Genomic DNA, 18865 nt, shown 5'->3' with positions numbered 1-18865 from the left:
ATTTTTTAAATATAAGGCAGCTTACAGTTTTTATTCCTTTATTGTGTTTGTCAGTTATATTTTTCAAGAAGTATGTCCATTCATACAAATTTTTGAATTTATTTTTTAGATTTGAACATAATATTTTTGTCACTTTAAATATTCCTAGGGGTCTGTAGGGATAATCTCCTTTTTCATTCCAGAATTGGCAATATGCATTTTCCCTTTTATTCTTGATAAGACTTCCTAGAGGTCTAATAATTTATTCAGATTTTGGAAGAACTTAAATTTTCATTTGCTAATCTTATCTTCAGACACTTTTCTTCTTACTGATTACTTGCTTTCTCTTAGTTCTTTTCTTCTTGAATTTGTGCTTAATTTATGAGTTTTTCTGAGATACGTTCCATCAATACTGAATTTGTTGAGCGTTTTTAGCATGAAGGGCTGTTGACTTTTGTCAAAGGCCTTTTCTGCATCTATTGAGATAATCATGTGGTTTTTGTCTTTGGTTCTGTTTATATGCTGGATTACGTTTATTGACTTGCGTATGTTGAACCAGCCTTGCATCCCAGGGATGAAGCCCACTTGATCATGGTGGATAAGCTTTTTGATGTGCTGCTGGATCAGGTTTGCCAGTATTTTATTGAGGATTTTTGCATTGATGTTCATCAGGGATATTGGTCTAAAATTCTCTTTTTTTGTTGTGTCTCTGCCAGGCTTTGGTATCAGGATGATGTTGGCCTCATAAAATGAGTTAGAGAGGATTCCCTCTTTTTCTGTTGATTGGAATAGTTTCAGAAAGAATGGTACCAGCTCCTCCTTGTACCTTTGGTAGAATTCAGCTGTGAATCCGTCTGGTCCTGGACTTTTTTTGGTTGGTAAGCTATTAATTATTGCCTCAATTTCAGAGCCATGGATTCAGCTGGAAACCATCATTCTCAGCAAACTATCGCAAGAACAGAAAACCAAACACCGCATGTTCTCACTCATAGGTGGGAACTGAACAATGAGATCACTTGCACTCAGGAAGGGGAACATCACACACGGGGGCCTATCACGGGGAGGGCAGAGGGGGGAGGGATTGCATTGGGAGTTATACCTGATGTAAATGACGAGTTGATGGGTGCCGACGAGTCATGGCACAGGTATACATATGTAACAAACCTGCACATTATCCACATGTACCCTAGAACTTAAAGTATAATTAAAAAAAAAAAGAAAGAAAGAAAAAAAAATTTATGAGTTTTTCTAGAATATTAAAAAGAAAACTTTAATTAATTTTTGATTTTGCCTTTCTTCTTTTCTATAGTTTTCTGTAAATTTTCCTCTATGCATGGTTCTAGCTTCTTCACAATTTTTATTTGTCATAGTTCTATTTTTCAATTAGAAACACTTTCAAATATTCAGTGTTATTTCTTCTTTAACCCATGGATTATTCAAAAGTTGCTTCCTTGCTTTTTAACAGATGTTTCATTTAACTGTCTATTATTTAATTCTAGCTTAATTCTACTATCTTTAAAGAATGTATTTCTATTGTTTTAGTACATCTTTTCATATTTGTTGAAAACGTGCCTATGTAAAATATTCTTTGTACAGTCTCTACTTGCGAAGTATAGTTTCTTGATCTGTGGCTTGATGTCATTGTTTTAAAAAAAAATTCCAGCAGTACTTTGTCAAAATTTGCTTTCCTGCCATTTTTTTTTTGTCTTCTTTATTTTGAGACTCCAATTCCATGTATGTTTGAAGACTTGAGTATATTGCACATCTGTTTAAGTTCTATTCTTGTTACATTTTATCAGTCATTTGAGTTTTTTATATTGTCTTCAAATTCATTAGTTAGAGCTTTGCCTTTAAGTTACCATTTGAAATCTTAATTTGGGTTATTTTATTATCTATTTATGGCTGTGCCCTTGGACTATTTTAAAAATAGATTCCAGTTCTATAGTGATTTTCCCCTATTTTCTGGAATATATTAATCACAGTATGGTTAATATCTTTCTCACAAATATCTGGATTATTAATTTCTGTTCTGTTTTTCCTATTCTTTTTCAGTCGTTTGCTATTTTTTCTTCAAATTACATTATTTTTAACTGAATACAGGATATTGTATATGTCAATTTGGGAAGACTGAATGATGTTATCTTCCTCTGAGGAGGTTTTCGTTTTGGTATTGTTGGTGTTTGTGTATTTTGTTTTTCTGGCCAGCTGATACAATACTGGCAGATAACGCCAATTAATAGTGGAAGATGGCTTTTAGGTTTGAGATCCTTTTCTCTATCTGATGGTCAATATTCCCATTGTATAGTTTTCCTCATAGTGTATACATATGTTGGGGTCTTATCTGAACATTGTGGGTATTTGTCATCACCGTCTTAACCCTCTTAATTTGCTAGTCCCTGAAATGAAAGTCTTTCCTTCTTTGCATTGCAAAACTGCTGAAATCTTAACTTTTTAGTCTCTGTTACTGACTGAATTGGGTTCCCGCAAAAATCATATGTTGAATCCCTAGCCCTTAATACTTTAGAATGTGAATAAGGAGATGGGTTTTTTTTAAGAAGTATCTGAGGTTAGATGAGCGCATAAGTCTTGGGCCACAATTTACTATTACTGGTGTCCTTACAAGAAAAAGAAGAGGCACCAAGAGGAAAGGTCCTGTAAAGATGCAGTGAGAAAGCAGCCCTCTGCAACCCAAGAAGGGAGGCCTCAGTAGAAACCAAGCCTGAGGACACCTTAATCTTGGTCTTCGAACCTCCAAAGTGGTGAGAAAATAAATTTCTGTTGTTTAAGCCATCTCTTCTGTGGTATTTTCTTATGTCTGCTCTAGAAAACAAATATAGCCTCTAATTTTCTTGTATTTCATTAATTTTTAGAAGTTTCAGTTTTCTCATGCTCAGCTTTCAATTAGTAAATTGCTGATGGTGGGGGTGGGGAGGAAATTATATGCAAAATTTTGATGTAATTGGCTTGCTATCTTGGTCCAATATTTCAAATTGGCAAATTATCTGAGAAAAAAAGATACATGTGAATGTAGTACTCACCCACGGTCATCTTTTTTATCTTTAGAGATTTTTCTCCTCAAATTATTTTGTGAGTTTGTAGCTCTGCTATGTCTACAAACAGTTGTCTTACATATATATATACACACACACATATATATGTGTGTATATATACTGTAAAACTTTATGGAGATAATTTTAAGTCGAATATACAAATGTAAGAACAGCTTGCATTTTTTTCCACTTTGTCTTCACTTAAACCTGTGATTGCCCTTCCCCTGCTTTTGGCACTTAAGCAAGGCCCTAGATTTGATAGATCTCCCCCTTGACATAAGGATCATCTCCTCATTTACCTCCAGGTTTTTCCTGAGACACTTCCTGGATATCAGCTTCCAGGCACAGACCTTGACTCTTGGGTGCCCCCTCATCTCTCTCCTGACCAGGCATAACATCCTCACTTTCAGTAAGTGGCTCCTCTTTTTGAGGCTGTTCATCACTGGGCTGTTGGACAACCACAGACCCAACTGGTTCAGAAGTTTCTTGTATATTTCATCTTCCTCTAGCCTAAATGTTAATCTTCTTTGCCCACTCATATTTCACATGGCTGTTTCAGAGAGACAGAATGACGATGGAAGGGACACAAGAGCCTGTAGCATTTGCTTTATATTTTTTATGACTTTTACTTTTATTGGGAGGGCTTCTGTGATACCAATTTTTGACCAGAAATGAAAATCTTTAGCTACTCTTGTAAGTGTTGTTTATTTAAATGTCAGTAACTTTTACTTCCCTTTCAAAATTTACCTCACAAAGATCAGTGCTACTGATGGTGATTTTTTTCTGCATTGCGCAGCTACTTTAGTCACTTAGCCCCTTCAACCCACTGTTTTTAGATCTATGTAAATAGCATCTCAAAAAATCCAATCTGATATTTGAAAAAGAGTATTTAATTTCTCAAATTAATAACAACTCACACATTAATTAATAACAGCTCATATGTCCTCCATGTTTCCACATTTTTGTTGTACTTTTATTATTATTATTACTGAGACAGAGTCTCGCTCTGTCACCCAGGCTGGAGTGTGCAGTGGCACGATCTCGGCTCACTGCCACCTCTGCCTCCTGGGTTCAAGCAATTCTGCCTTAGCCTCCAGAGTAGCTGGAATTACCAGCACATGCCACCACGTGTGGCTAATTTTTGTATTTTTAGTAGAGACTGGGTTTCACCATGTTGGGCAGGCTGGTGTTGTAGTTTAAACCGTTCTGAAGGTTGTGTTCTTCGGTTTCAGGTGACTTGAGCTCTCTCCAGGATGATTGCGGTTGTCTGCAGTGACAACTTTCAAAGAAGGTCCTTAGAAAATCACTAATGACACTATCAGCAACCTTAAGCAGCTGACAGTAGCCCAAACTGGGAAATACTAACAAGAGTGTTCTGAAGTAATGGTACATGATTTTTATGGATGATGTGTCTCTCTGGATGACTACTAAATCCATGATGGGATGAACCTGGAGCTTTATTATTAATTGAACAGAATTCCTTCCTCATGTCCTGTCCTTCCATCCTCTCTTCACCTTCCCATATTGGTATTGAAGCTTGTCTTTTAAAACTTTAAATTTTAATTTTAAAACATTATTTTAAAAGTAATACAAACTTAAATGCTGAAAAAAAATTATTATTTTTTTCAAATGAAACTTGTTTACTCAATATACCCTTGAAAAGTATATTAAATTAAAAATGGGCAAGATGATCATTCCTTTGAAGATTAGATCAAAGGATTTATTAGGGAACATCAAAGGAAGAGTATTTAGTAATATTGGATTTCAGGTTTTAGTGCTATCTCTAATCTTCACTAGTTTATTTATAATCGACTACAAACTTGAAAAAATGAGGTGCTTATTGTTCCTAGGCACAACTTGTAATATAAATTCATGAATTAGTTTCTAAAAGCAGAGGTAGACTTTAAATAGAGAACATGTAGATAATAGTCTTTCACTGTATTGTTATATGGATTCATTAAATATCAGCCACAAATGTAGGCCAATGAAAAATGAAGCTCTCGTACATACAGTGTAGAATAAAAATCTAAGTTGATTTTAGTGGAATTAATTTATATAAATTCAAGATAATATTTAATAATATTTAATTTTAATAAATGAGTTAAACAGAACATAATAAAAATTCTATAATAACTTGATAAATAGACAAAAACAATTTATCATGACCTAATTCTTACCTTTAAATCTGATAATTCTCTTAATAAGTTCAACTGAAGATCTAGCATAGAAAAATATCTATAAGAGTTCTCTAGGGTTATAGTAGTAAAATTCAATCAAATGAACTACAGAACGCATACAAAAATTTTTATTTTTAGAATTATCATTTCCCATTTGAACTCTCCTAAGATCTCACTTAGTTCTTTACAAATAAGGTATGCAAATATGTATAATGACAGCTTCACAAATCCTTTTCTTTATAGCATGGAACACATCTGGAATGCACTTATTTGAAATAATCAATGATTTTTTTTAAATACTATTTTGGTGACCAGTTTAATATATTGAAAAAAAAACTTCATTAAAACATTTTATAAAAAGATGATTGTCATGCTTTCTTTTTAATTTGAAAATGCTTTTTTAAAAGATATTGTAGCCTGCTTTACTCTTTCATGAAATAGTGGAACAGTGAGTGAGTGATAGAGGGGTTCAGATCAGAAGAACATAGAAATATTCCTATGGGTTACATAGACAATTTTAACCCAGAAAAAAATGACAGTACACACTATAAATCATACTCCATTAATTATCAGAACTTTTTAGTTGAAAAAGCTGAAAAGATTAACTTGATATTTAAGCATGTATCTGATTGCTGAAAACAGATTCTGAGTTGATTCTCTTTGTTGCTATGACATTGAGTGTAAGATACTTATACTTCACTGGTAGTATCATATGCTTCTTTTTTTTTTTCTTATTTTCTACAATTTAGAAAGCTTTACTTTCAGTATGGAAAGACATACAAGTCATAAAAGACAAAAAAAAAAGTCAGTTAAGATTCATACTTTCAAAACTATGAAAATAAACCCACACTTTCAAATCTGGTATGTTTTCAGAAAGGATGCAGATTTTAAAAGCAGGTGATTATAGAAGCATGTACAACTTTTTGATTATAACTAGTACATTCTGTTATTTTATTTAAAATAAATAGTGACATGATAAATATAGGCTTTTAATATATTTGGTATAGTTAGAAAACACAAAATTTTTGACATGAATTTTTGAGGATATAAAAGTATTCAGTCCATGACAGAATATGATTAAACTAAAAATTTCTAAAATGTTTTGGTTATAAAGGTTCTGAATATACAAATTAGCCCAGTTCTCAAGTAAGTTAAGAAGTTGAGAAAAGCCTGAAAGTCCTTTAGAATTTTTAAAAATTTATCCCCCATATCATGTGTTCTTTCTGTGTCTTTGTGATTAATGGTGTAATTCCTTGGTACAGTTGCAGCTGGCAGTTTAACACTCAGGTTCTTACTAAATATATGAACACTGGGAAGTTACTTTACCTTCTTATGCCTTCTTTTCTTCATACTATTACAGGACCAACAGGTTCGTAAGACCACTACACAGTAAAATATCAGTACACTGAGACAGCAGGGTTTGCAGCAGAGAAAAAGTTCAATAACTGCAGGGAGGCCAAGTGAGGAGATGGGAAGAGGCCCTCAAATCCATGTCCTCCAGGAGTTCAGAGCTAGAGTTCATAAGCGGATTATGGTGGGGTGAAGGATTGCAAAAGTGGGGCCGTAGATTGGTCAAGATAAGGGAGATGAAGTCATCAGGCTGTGGAAACTGCATTCTTTGGTGAGTCAGCTCCTCATGGGGTCCAATAGACTAGCTGGTGTTGGTAGTTTCACTAGTTTGCAGCACCTGAAAGAATATCTCAAATGGAGAAATTAATGTTTCATAATGCTTAAGTTGTTATCTATAGAGCAGTTGAGTGGAGCTGTAATCTTGTCACAGAGTTTCCATAATTCTGGGGCAATGAGCAAAAAAATATGAGGAAGTGGGTCAGAGAGCAAGGTGACCTAATGATTAATGCCAAGTGTGCCATAAACTTGGTTTATTTTCATTTTTCCCCTCCCTTCTTTCCTGACTCATTTTATAAATTTATAGAGACGGTTTCAATACCAAAAATAAAGACAGTAATATTTATTTAATAAGGAGGTTATGAGAATAAAAAGACAAGAGTGAGAACACAACAATTTCTCATTTTTAGTACACACTGAAGAATTGCAAGGTATTGTGGTGACTATTACTAGGTAGCAGCTATTACTTTCCCATTCTCAATTCAATTAATATTGGTTATACCATGTTACTTCTTCAGTTTAAGCAACAGATATAAGGGCATTGCATTAAAAAGACACCCCAATATATTTATCTTTACAAAAAAAAAAAAAAAAAGCCGAGGAAGAGTCCTAGGCATTCTTTTTCAAATGTCTTTTTAAGTTGTACTGTCTGATTATATCCATGGATCCCATCCTGAGATGTTTCTTTTACTGAGAAGAATTTTCATGAAGCATAAAATTTTATTGTGGATACCCGAACTGTGGCAAAACAAAATTCTGACTTTCTGAACAATATGTAGTATTAGAGGATGATTATTTACGGAACAAACTCAGTAGAGTTCTTAAAGATAGAAGACAGAAAAAGAAATGGATACAGAAACTATTTTTTTCCTATTTCCTAATTAAATTTCTTTTTTCACAATTTCCTTTTAAAAAATTAAATTAATATTTTTAATGCCATCCAAATTCATAAGATGCTTACTTGACTTATACAGTTCTTGAAACAGAATAAAGTTTACTAAAAATATATTAGAACAAATAGTGAGAGGATTTAACACACACAAAAAATTAACTCCTCTTACTTATGAACTAGAAGTAAATTTGAAGATTGCACAGTTCTGTCTTCTTACTGTAATGATGGGAATACTGAGGTTCTCCATAACAGGTTGTATAATTAGTCTTTGGTAGAGATAGTAACAAACTTGTTACCAAACTACCAGTGAAGGTTTCCTTTTGCTACACCATTCCTGGAAAACTTTGTAAATAAAGTCAGTTTATCTTCAGTTGATAATTCACATAGTTACAATTTAATTGGGTGCTCTGAATTACAGAATTATTATTATTATTTGAGACGGAGTCTTGCTCTGTCACCCAGGCTGGAGTGCTGTGGCACAATCTCGGCTCATTGCAACCTACGCCTCCTGGATTCAAGTCATTCCCTGTCTCAGCCTCCTGAGTAGCTGGTATTACAGGCACCCACCACCACATTCAGCTAATTGAATTATAGAAATCTTATTGGCTACTAATTGGGAATAGGTTTTCTTGAAGAGTTAATCAGAAATAAAGGGAAATTTTATTTTAGCTAGAAAGAGATGATGAATTTTTTTAATGGAAGTTTTGGTATTTATTTCAACCATTTTCTAACTTTAATGAGGTAGTTACCATGGAGATAAATAAATTGAGCCATCTAAAATACCAGTGTTCAACTGTTAAACGTCTATCTTTTGCTGATTAAGTGATAAGTAATACTTATACCTATTACTCAACTGGATTTTATACTGTAGACTTAAAATAATCATTGATTTCTGAAAAGTTAAAAATAATTGAATTACTTAGGTGTTTTTGAAATGATTCTCTTAATGACATTAAGTCTCTCACTATACTTAGTTACAAGAGAAATAGATCTCTCTGACTGTAAGAACTATTTCTAATATTTATGTAACAGTAATGACGTTATTAATTACCCTATTTTAAATAATTCCAAATTATATTAAAAAAAACTATGCCTTATTTCAATTTGTGGGCTAATAGAAAATATTATTAAGATTTATAGTATTTTATAACAAGTGGTATCATTTGTTTCATGTTGAGTTAGAAAAATAATGTACTTTTTCTTTTTAAAAATTAAATTAATATTTTTCATTATGTGACAAAGCCTCAGGAGTTCCTGAGAACACGTGACTGCATTTTTCTTCTCTCATATATTCAGTGTTACCAAAAAGTGTATTTACAAAGCTATTCCTAAATTTTAAATAAAATAACTGGCCCAGGTTTGCATATTCTTGATAATGTATGCTTAGTTTATCATTTTTTATTTTACTTTAACGAACTTTAAAGAATAATTGTAGCTACACATATGTTGAGTTGCAAATAACACCTTTGTTAGTACTTATAGGAAAAAACAATCATACAGCCATAAACTTTTGTCTAAGCCAAATAGTTACAACTTAATTGTATTCTGTAATATTATATAGTTAGTAAGACTGAAAAATGTAGTTATCGTCATAAAAATTGTACAAGTGCCTAGATATATATAGTTGCATAGCATTATCTATAACACATGCAATTTCATATATTTTATATATTAAATTTTAATATTAATTTAAATATGTAATATATACTGTATAGCATGTAATATTTATATAAATATATTTATATTACATTTCATATAACTATATATAATATTATAAATAAATATATTTTACAGCATATAATGAAATTATGCATATAGTTTTATCACTACCCTCATGCCACCCTGGTCTATGCCAATATCATTTCTCCACTGGTTGTTACCTGGACACTTGTAATATCTTTCTTACTGGTCTCCAATTTTTCACTCCTGTCACTCCCACTGCCAATAGCTCCAACATGCAAGTCAGTTAATGCTCTGTTCAGTTGTTCATGGAAGCTCCCATCACATTTACATTAAAAGCCAACGTTGACCAGGCACGGTGGTCACACCTGTAATCCCAGCAATTTGGGAGGCCGAGGCCGGCAGATCACCTGAGGTCAGGAATTCAAGTCCAGCCTGCCCAACACGGTGAAACCCTGTCCCTACTAAAAATACAAAAAATTAACCAGGCATGGTGGAGGGCACCTGTAATCCCAGCTACTTGGGAGGCTGAGGGAGGAGAATTGCTTGAACCCAGGAGGCAGAAGTTGCAGTAAGCCAAGATTGCACCACTGCACTCCAGCCTGGGCAACAAGAGCAAAACTCCATCTAAAAAATAAATAAATAAATAAATAAATAGATAAGCCAAAATCTTTACCTTTGTTCTACAGCTCCACTTGCCCTGCCTGTGACTACATCTAAAGTTATCTGCACCCACTGGCTTCCTTTTAAAGAAGCAATTTGGTCTCTCAGGCTGCTGTGTTATTATTCAACCAGTAAAACATATTCTATATTCTTGGCTTTGCTCTTGCTATAAACTCTGCCTAAAATATTCTCTTATAAAGCCTCTGCTCAAATATCACTTCACTAATGTTCTTTTTCTGGATCAACCCCTAGGAGCACCCACCCAGCTATGTACCTTTAATCTGCTTTACCATGAAACCACTGGTATTTAATGCATTAATGTCTATACTTATACCTATTACTGTTTGTTTAACTTACTGATGTTTATATACATATATTCACATGTGTATATTAGGTTGATGCAGAAGCAATTTAAATTATTTCCATTACTTTCAATGGCAAAGCTGCAATTACTTTTGCATCAACCTATAATTATATATTTATATATTTTGTATATGTATATTCATGTGTACTTGCATTTTTTTCCTATATAACTGGTGCTTAGCATGGTAAAGTAAGCACAATGATGCACATGATGTGGGCTCTCAATAAATCCATATATATGTAGTGCATAGATAATGGCCATGGAGTTAGTTGGCACTGAAAAATTTTTAAGGAATGAATAATTAGATACTAGACAGTATTTTAGGTAGAGATTAAAAAATTATTAGAGCATTATTAGGACATCAACAGGCCTCAGGCTTGTTAGCACAAAGCCAATATACAATAAGAGAAATACATATGGTGAATTAGGAGCAAAGAGAAGGGTGCCTTTTTACAAGGCCAAGTGTGATCAGACACAGGTTCAACTGCTCACTGTACATAAGTCAGACACGAGAGGAGAGGGTTGGTGGAAGGAATGGCGGATTTTGATCAGAGAGCCAACAAACCAAGAAGATGGTGAATTATTGTTCTAAAATACTGTCTTAAAATTAAAATTTACTATAGGGTTTTTAAAGAGAAATTTGGTATGGGAGACATGTGTGAGTGGTGCAGGGTCTGGGTCTTGTTCTGATGGCTATCTTCAGTAATTGCCAGTACAGAAGTCTGGTTGTTGTTATGGTGACTTCTGCCGGTAGTGGTGGACTATTTATTTATGACTCCCCACAAGTGAGAGGATTCTGGAGGGATTCAATACCTGGTTTATTTCAAGATTAGCCTCTGGAATTTCTTAAGCAACAGTATAAGTGATATGGATTGGCTCTGTGTCCCCACCCAAATCTCATTTTGAATTGTAATTCCCAGTGTTGGGAGAGGGATTTAGTGGAAGGTGATTGGATCATGGGGGTAGATACCTCCCTTGCTGTTCTCATGATAGTGAGTGAGTTCTCATGACAGTTGGTTGTTTAAAAGTATGTAGCACTTCCCCCTTTGCTCTCTCCCTCCTTCTCTGGCCATGTGAAGATGTGTATTGCTTCCCCCTGGCCTTCTGCCATGATTATAATTTTCCTGAGGCCTCCCTAGCCATGCAGAACTCTGAGTCAATTAAAACTATTTTCTTCGTTAATTACCCAGTCTCAGATATGTCTTTATGGCAGTGTGACAATGGACTAGTACAGAAAATTAGTACCTAGAGAAGGGCATTGCTATCAAGATACCTGAAAATGTAGAAGCAACACTGGAACTGGGTAACAGGCAGAGGTTGGAACAATTTGGAGGGCTCATAAGAAGACAGGAAGATGAGGGAAAGGTTGGAACTCCCTGCAGACTTGTTGAATAGTTTTGAACAAAATGATGACAGTGATATGGACGATGAAGTAACAGGCTGAGGAAGTCTCAGATAAAGATGAGAAAATTATTGGGGACTGGAGTAAAGGTCACTCTTGCTATGCTTTAGCAAAGAGACTAGTGGCATTGTGCCCCTGCTGCAGGGATCTGTGGAACTTTGAACTTGAGAGAGATGATTTTGGGTATCTGGCACAAGAAATTTCTAAGTAACACAGAGATCAAGATGTGGACTGAATGCTTTTAAAAGCCTACACTTATTTCCATAAACAAAGAAATGAGCTTGTATTTAAGAGGGAGGCAGAGAATAAAAGTTTGGAAAATTTGCAGTCTAGCTATGTGGTAGAAAAGAAAAACTTGTTTCTGAGGAGGAATTCAAGAAGGCTCCAGAAATTTGCATAAATAAAGAGGAGTTGAATATTAATAACCAAGACAATGGGGAAAATGCCACCAAATATTTTAGAGACCTTCATGACAACCCATCCCATCATAGGCCTGGAGGCATAGAATAAAAATATGGTTTCATGAGCCAGGCCCAGGGCCCCACTACTCTGTGCAACCTTGAGACATGACACTCTGCTTCATGGTCACTTTAACTCCAGCTATGGCTAAAAGCAGCCAAGGTACAGCTCAGGCCATTGCTTCAGAGGGCGCAGGCCACAAGCCTTTGTGGCTTCCACATGGTGTTAGGCCTGTGAGTATGCAGAAAGCAAGAGTTGAGGTTTGGGAGCCTCCACCTAGATTTCAGAGGATGTACGGAAATACCTGTATGTCCAGGCAGATGTCTGCTGCACGGGCAGAGCGCTCATGAAGAATGTCTACTAGAGCACTGTGAAGGGGAAATGTAGGGTGAGAGCCCCCATGCACAGCACCCACTGGGGCACTGCCTAGGGCAGCTGTGAGAAGAGGCCTACCATCCTCCAGACCTCAGAATGGTAGATCCACCAACATCTTACATCATGCACCTGGAAAAGCTTAAGGCACTCAATGTCAGACCATGAAAGCAGCCACGGGGACCCTGCAGAGCCACAGGGGCAGAGCTGCCCAGGGTCTTGGGAATCCACCCCACGCATCAGCATGCCCTGAATATGAGACATGGAGTCAAAAGGGACTAGTTTGGAGCTTCAAGATTTAATGGCTGCACTACTGGGTTTTAAACTTTCATGGGGCCTGTAGCCTCTTTGTTTTGGCCAATTTCTTCCTTTTGGAATGGATCATTTACCCAATCCCAGAGCCCCATTGTATTTTGGAAGTAACTAACTTGTTCTTCTTATTATTATTATTTTACAGGCTTGTAGGCATCTGGAACTTGCCTTGTCTCAGATGAGACTTTAGACTTGGACTTTTGAATTAAGGTTGGAATGAGTTAAGGCTGGTGGTGGGGGGTGTGGACTATTGGAAAGGCATGATTGTGTTTTGAAACATGAGAAGGTCATGAGATTTTGGAGGATCCAGGGGAGGAACGATATGGTTAGTCTTTGTGTCCCCACTCAAATCTCATCTCAAATTGTAATCCCCATGTGTTGAGGCAGGGACTTGATAGGAGGTGACTGGATCATGGGGGCAGGTATCCCCCTTCCTGTTCTCATGATAGTGAATTCTCATGAGGTCTGGTTGTTTAAAAGTGTGTAGCACTTCCTCCTTTGCAGTCTTCCTCCTTCTCTGGCCATGTGAAGACATGTCTTGCTTCCTCTTCACCTCTGCCATAACTGTAAGTTACCTGTACCCAGCCATGCAGAACTATGAGCTGATTAAACTCCTTTTCTTTATAAATTACCCAGTCTCAGATTTGTCTTTATAGAAGTGTGAAAATGGACTACTACAATAAGTAAATAAGAATGCATTGCCAGAGGGGAGTGTCTCGAGATGGAAGGAAAAAAGAAGTAAGAGGGAAGGGAAGGAAGATAGTAGATGACTTCTAAAACTAAGGTCCCCAGTTACAAAAAGAATTAGAGATTGATAAAAAGATAGGAAGACTTAAAAGTTTGGAGATATGAACTGTCAAAGATTTCAAGTTGATAAGGCAAAAAAAGGCATTTCAAACACTGAAAATAACCTTTGCAAAAGCAAGAATCTGTGAGAACACAAGCACCTTACTATGACAAAATATAGAATATATAGATAGAGGAGAAAGAGAGAAAATGGGACCGAAGATATGTTAAGCCTCTACTCTTCTTGGTACTTCTATCTCATGTTATGACCACTCAGTCTAAAACCTTATTCAGTTCACGCCATTTTGATTTCTCTAGATTTTGTAATGGAATATATACACTGAGCCTTTTGCTGAGGGTGGGGGTGATGAACAAAGACAGGTTAGTTATTTCCGAAGGTCACACAGCTGAACAATTTGGAGACAGAGCAAGTTCAAACCTAGTCTATTTAAATTACATGCACATGTTATTTTCACTATGTGCTGGTGTAATTATGAAAGGTATGCAAAAACAGAAACTGGGGAACTTTTACATATATTCTAAAGCTAAGATTACTTACTGTCACCTTGTTGCATGTTTTAAGTCTAATTGTAAAAATATATTTAAATCTTCTCTGAAGAAATTCCAAAATATCAAACTTAATCGGTTTTGAAACATAAGGAATCTCATTATATCCCCTTTCCCAAACAATGCGTGTCTGTTTGTTCTGCCATCTAAGGAAGACTACTTTAAAACAATGAGGGAATTTAACAGATTCAAAATACAAAATTTAACAGCTACAAAATACAAAAAAATCTGTATGCAACTCCTACAAAAAATCTGTATACAACTCCTCCTTAAACAGTAACCTATTTATTCAATTAGGCTTTTAAAGGCCCAATACACAGACAGACTTATATCCAGTATTTCAAAATACTATCTTAAGCATTATTAAAGTTGATGTCAAAAAGGTATGTCTAAAGAAAAAGAAAGCATGCACATACAAATGTATCTGGTAATTCTCAATTATAGCATCTTGTTCAGCGCTGGAGGCTGATAAAATACAGTATTTTATCCTTTAGATATAAAAAACCCAACCAACCATACAAACCAAAAAGCTTGTGATTAAAGTTTCTGTTTTATACAAGTCCTCTGGCAAGCAGTGTGAAGGAGAGATGTGACAGGCAAAATATCGGAAGTAAGGGCCAGGTAGGTAGGTCACAGTTGTGACAAGGTGCTCTAAGTGTTTCAATAAGACATGCAGTATTTGAAGAAGGGCTAAATTTGAGACGTATTTAATGGTACATAAATAGATGGTTCCTGATTAAATTTGTGCGATATGTTAAAGCATTATATGCCTTTACTTAAAGCCTGCTAATCTATATTTTCCAATTCATTGTCTTGTTTATTTTAATTTCTCTTTCCAAAAATAACATTATTTAATTTAGTAGCTTTTCAATTATTAACGTTTGTATTTCTATACACACAAAATATATAAGCAGGCAGATGTATTATTGTGGTAGTTTTCACTCTGTATTTTCCACTTTAACCAAAGTTATTTTTAGGGATTTAAAAATAATTTTAATTAGATCACTTTATTTTTGAAAATCAGATTTTTTTCTTTATTTGTTTTATGTCATAATTTGCCAATATATCTTTGTGTACTCCTACTGTCTTCAGATGTTGCGTGCAGAATTCAAGAAAAAAAGCATGTGCTTAAAAGAACTTTAAAATATATATTTATTAAATGTCAGCAAAGAATTAGCATAAGTTTTGATCAAACTTCAAGCTGCTTTTTTTTTCTTTGATGTCTTTGCTCTTCTTAATTTAATCTCGTGGATTTTCCTCAATGACAGCTAGAGCTGGTTATGAAAGGAGCCAGATATAGATTAAGAAGAAATGATGCCCCTGGATGAAATTTGACTTATTCCCTTTGCATTTGTTTCCTAATCCTCATCCTTTTTCATGTAATATTTATGACATTATGTATATATAGTATGATAAATAGTATAGAAAGACATTATGATACTTATAATAAATAGAATAGAAATACATCATTTCTTTAATAAAATATTTTTAGAGGGAAACTTAAAGACATTTTATTGACTTTGTATATAGCATTAAGAATTTACTTTACCCACATCACAGATAATTGTTCAATTAGCCTCTATGATTCATAATACTGTCAAGAGAAACTGAAGTACTCTCTCGGGTAATACAAAACTTAAGTAATACAGCTTACCATTTACATAATTTGAAGTAAAATATTTGTTTCTGTTTTTGTTCTTTATTCTTCACTCATGTTTGAGAAAGATTGCCAAAAACTGAACCAAAGTGAAAAAATGCATGACTGAGATAATATAAATTTGACAGATTGACTGAGAAGTAATGTAATTGAGCAGTTAGAAAATATGAAGTTTTTTAAGATAAAATTTTCATAATTTAGACAACTTGAATATGAATGAAATTGACAAGCAGGTTCTTTTATTAGTATCCTCTTTGATGCTAAGAATAAAACACTTTACAAAGGCATGTACTGATTGACCTTACTATCTACAAAGTAAAAATGCAATATTTTATTTGAAAAGATGAAATGAATCCAAAGAATCTGTTTACTTTGTGAACAGCATATTAAAGATGTGCATTTCCACCCTTTTTACCAATAAAATAAAACACCTTTTTGTCATCTCAAATTTCATTATATCTCCAAATGACTTGACATTTAGCAGTGTAAAATATAATGCTTAGCAATAAATATTAAGCAGTCATCAAAAAAATTTTAGCTCAAATTTTTATAGTCCCTATTTTAAAAGAAAAAAAATGTTAGTAGCACTATATCAGTGATCTCATTTATCTTGGGAAATAAAGGTTCATTTGGGCATTTAGTATTTATAAAACATGTTTACATTTTCATCTAGAATCATTTCTTCTACCTGCTTGATGACCAGAAGAGTAAGTTCCCCAAAGTAGAATTCTAACTCTGTCCAATTCTGTTACTCAACCTCACACGTGTGGGAAGAGGAAGACAAATTTAAACTGGAAGAAATACCCATTTATTTCAAATTTGGTTTTAAAAATATTTTTGTGCTCTTGGTTTTATAATACACTGGTTAAGACTTTGAATTTTTAAGCCTTCTAGACCTGAGTTTCTGGAAAAATTCTAGCTCAGCCACCTGTAAGTATAGTGAGATTGACCATTTTATATAAAATCAATGATTCTCAGTTTTCTCATATGTAAATTGTAATGGTAATACTTACTTTGTGGTTGTTCTATTGTAGTGGTTACTTATGTCAATTTGGCTACTCTATCGTCCTGGGAATTTAATCAAAAACTAACCTACGTGTTGCTGTGAAGGTATTTTGTAGATGACGTTATCATTTACAATCAATTCAGTTTAAATAAAAGAAACTACCATTTTATATTGTTGACAGGCCACTAACAATCAGTTCAAAGACCTTAAAAGGAAAAACTGAGCTTTCTGAAGGAAGAAATGCTGCCTCCAGGTTGCAACATCAATTCCTGTATGGGTTTCCAAGCTGCCAGTCTGCCTTACAAACTTGTCTGCTCTCATGAACACGGGAGTCAGTTTCTTCAAATAAATCTTTCAGTATGTACATCCTCCCAATGGACAGGATGTATTCCTCCATTTTTGAGTTTGCTCTGAAAAATATTTTACATTTTTCTTTTTGAAGGTGTTAATAATTGAAATGAAATCTTTCCCTAAATATTTGTTATTTTGAACAATTTAAAAAATTGTTTGTATATTATTGTTTTTTACTGGTCAGTTGGTTTTTATGTTTTGACCTTCACCTCTATCGATCTTATAAAATCTTTTATTTATCTTTGTATTTATTTAGATATGCTAGTTAAAAATTATATCTTCTGGGAAAAGTGAAATTTTTGCTAATCTTGTCTGGTATTTACATTTTTATTAATTTTCTTTTATATCGCTCTAATACCTCCAGTACAATAATAGAAGTGATTGTAAGCATCTTGCCTTATTTCTGATAATAAAGAGAAAACTTTCAATATTTCACCATCTTGTTTGATTTTTAATGTAGTTTTTATTATGGAAAATTCAACATCTTATTTTTTTCTATTTTTTCATTTGCTAAAAATGTTAACAAGAATTGCTATATTTTAGCTATTATTTTTCCTGTCACTATTAAAAAAAAATGTGTAGATTTTTTTTATCCTGCTAATATGTGAATTATATTGATATCTAAATATGAAAGCCAGATTTAAAAGCCAAGTAGCATTTCTAGAAGAAAATCAATCTTGATTTCTATGTCTCCTTCTTTTCAAATATTGTTTAGTTTGGTTTGTTACTATTTTCTTACCATTTTAAATTCTATGTTCATCAGTAAGTTTAGCCTATGTTTTTTGTTTCTTAATATTCTTGTCTTTTCATTCTCAAAATTAGGTTTCATAAAGTTAAATATGTATGAAAGGATTTATATAAGATTTGCTTCACTTTTTCCTGAAATATTTAGATTTCATTAATAAAAATTATCTGAGCCTAAATCATAACTAGTGATATTTAAAAATATAGATATTTCACTTATTTATTATTTATATACCAATTCAGTTTTTTTATTTCTTCATTAAGGTTGTGTAAGTTATGCTTTCTTGAAATTGATTCATTTAATCTATAGTTCAATAAATTTGTTTATGATATTTTCTCATATTTGTATGATATTTAATTATAATTTTTTTTCATTTCTGATATTGGCTAGTTGTCCATTTATTTTCTTGAGGAAATTTGCCAAATATTTATTAATTTTATTAAAATTTCCGTGAAAGTCTTTAGGATTTTATTTTTATTTTGATTATTGCATTGTCTTCTTTATTAATTTGTATTTTTCCATTATCTAATTTTTTCCATTTTCTTTGAGTTGAATTAGCTACTCTTCAATATTCTTTAGATGCCTGATAACTCTTGAGCACATGTTCTCTTGTCTGCCTCCCTTCCTCCCACCTCAGCCCCCATGATATATCTTTGGTAGTGGATAATAGGCTATTACATCTATTCAATGGATTTTTAATTTTGGTTATTATGTATTTCAGCTATGAAAATAACTGGTTTTCTGTCAACTGATTAAAACTTTTGTATTTTAATGATA

The sequence above is a fragment of the Macaca thibetana genome, chromosome 11, assembly GCF_024542745.1.
Source record: "Macaca thibetana thibetana isolate TM-01 chromosome 11, ASM2454274v1, whole genome shotgun sequence".
Lineage (NCBI taxonomy): Eukaryota > Metazoa > Chordata > Mammalia > Primates > Cercopithecidae > Macaca > Macaca thibetana.
This window is presented reverse-complemented; position numbering follows the sequence as displayed.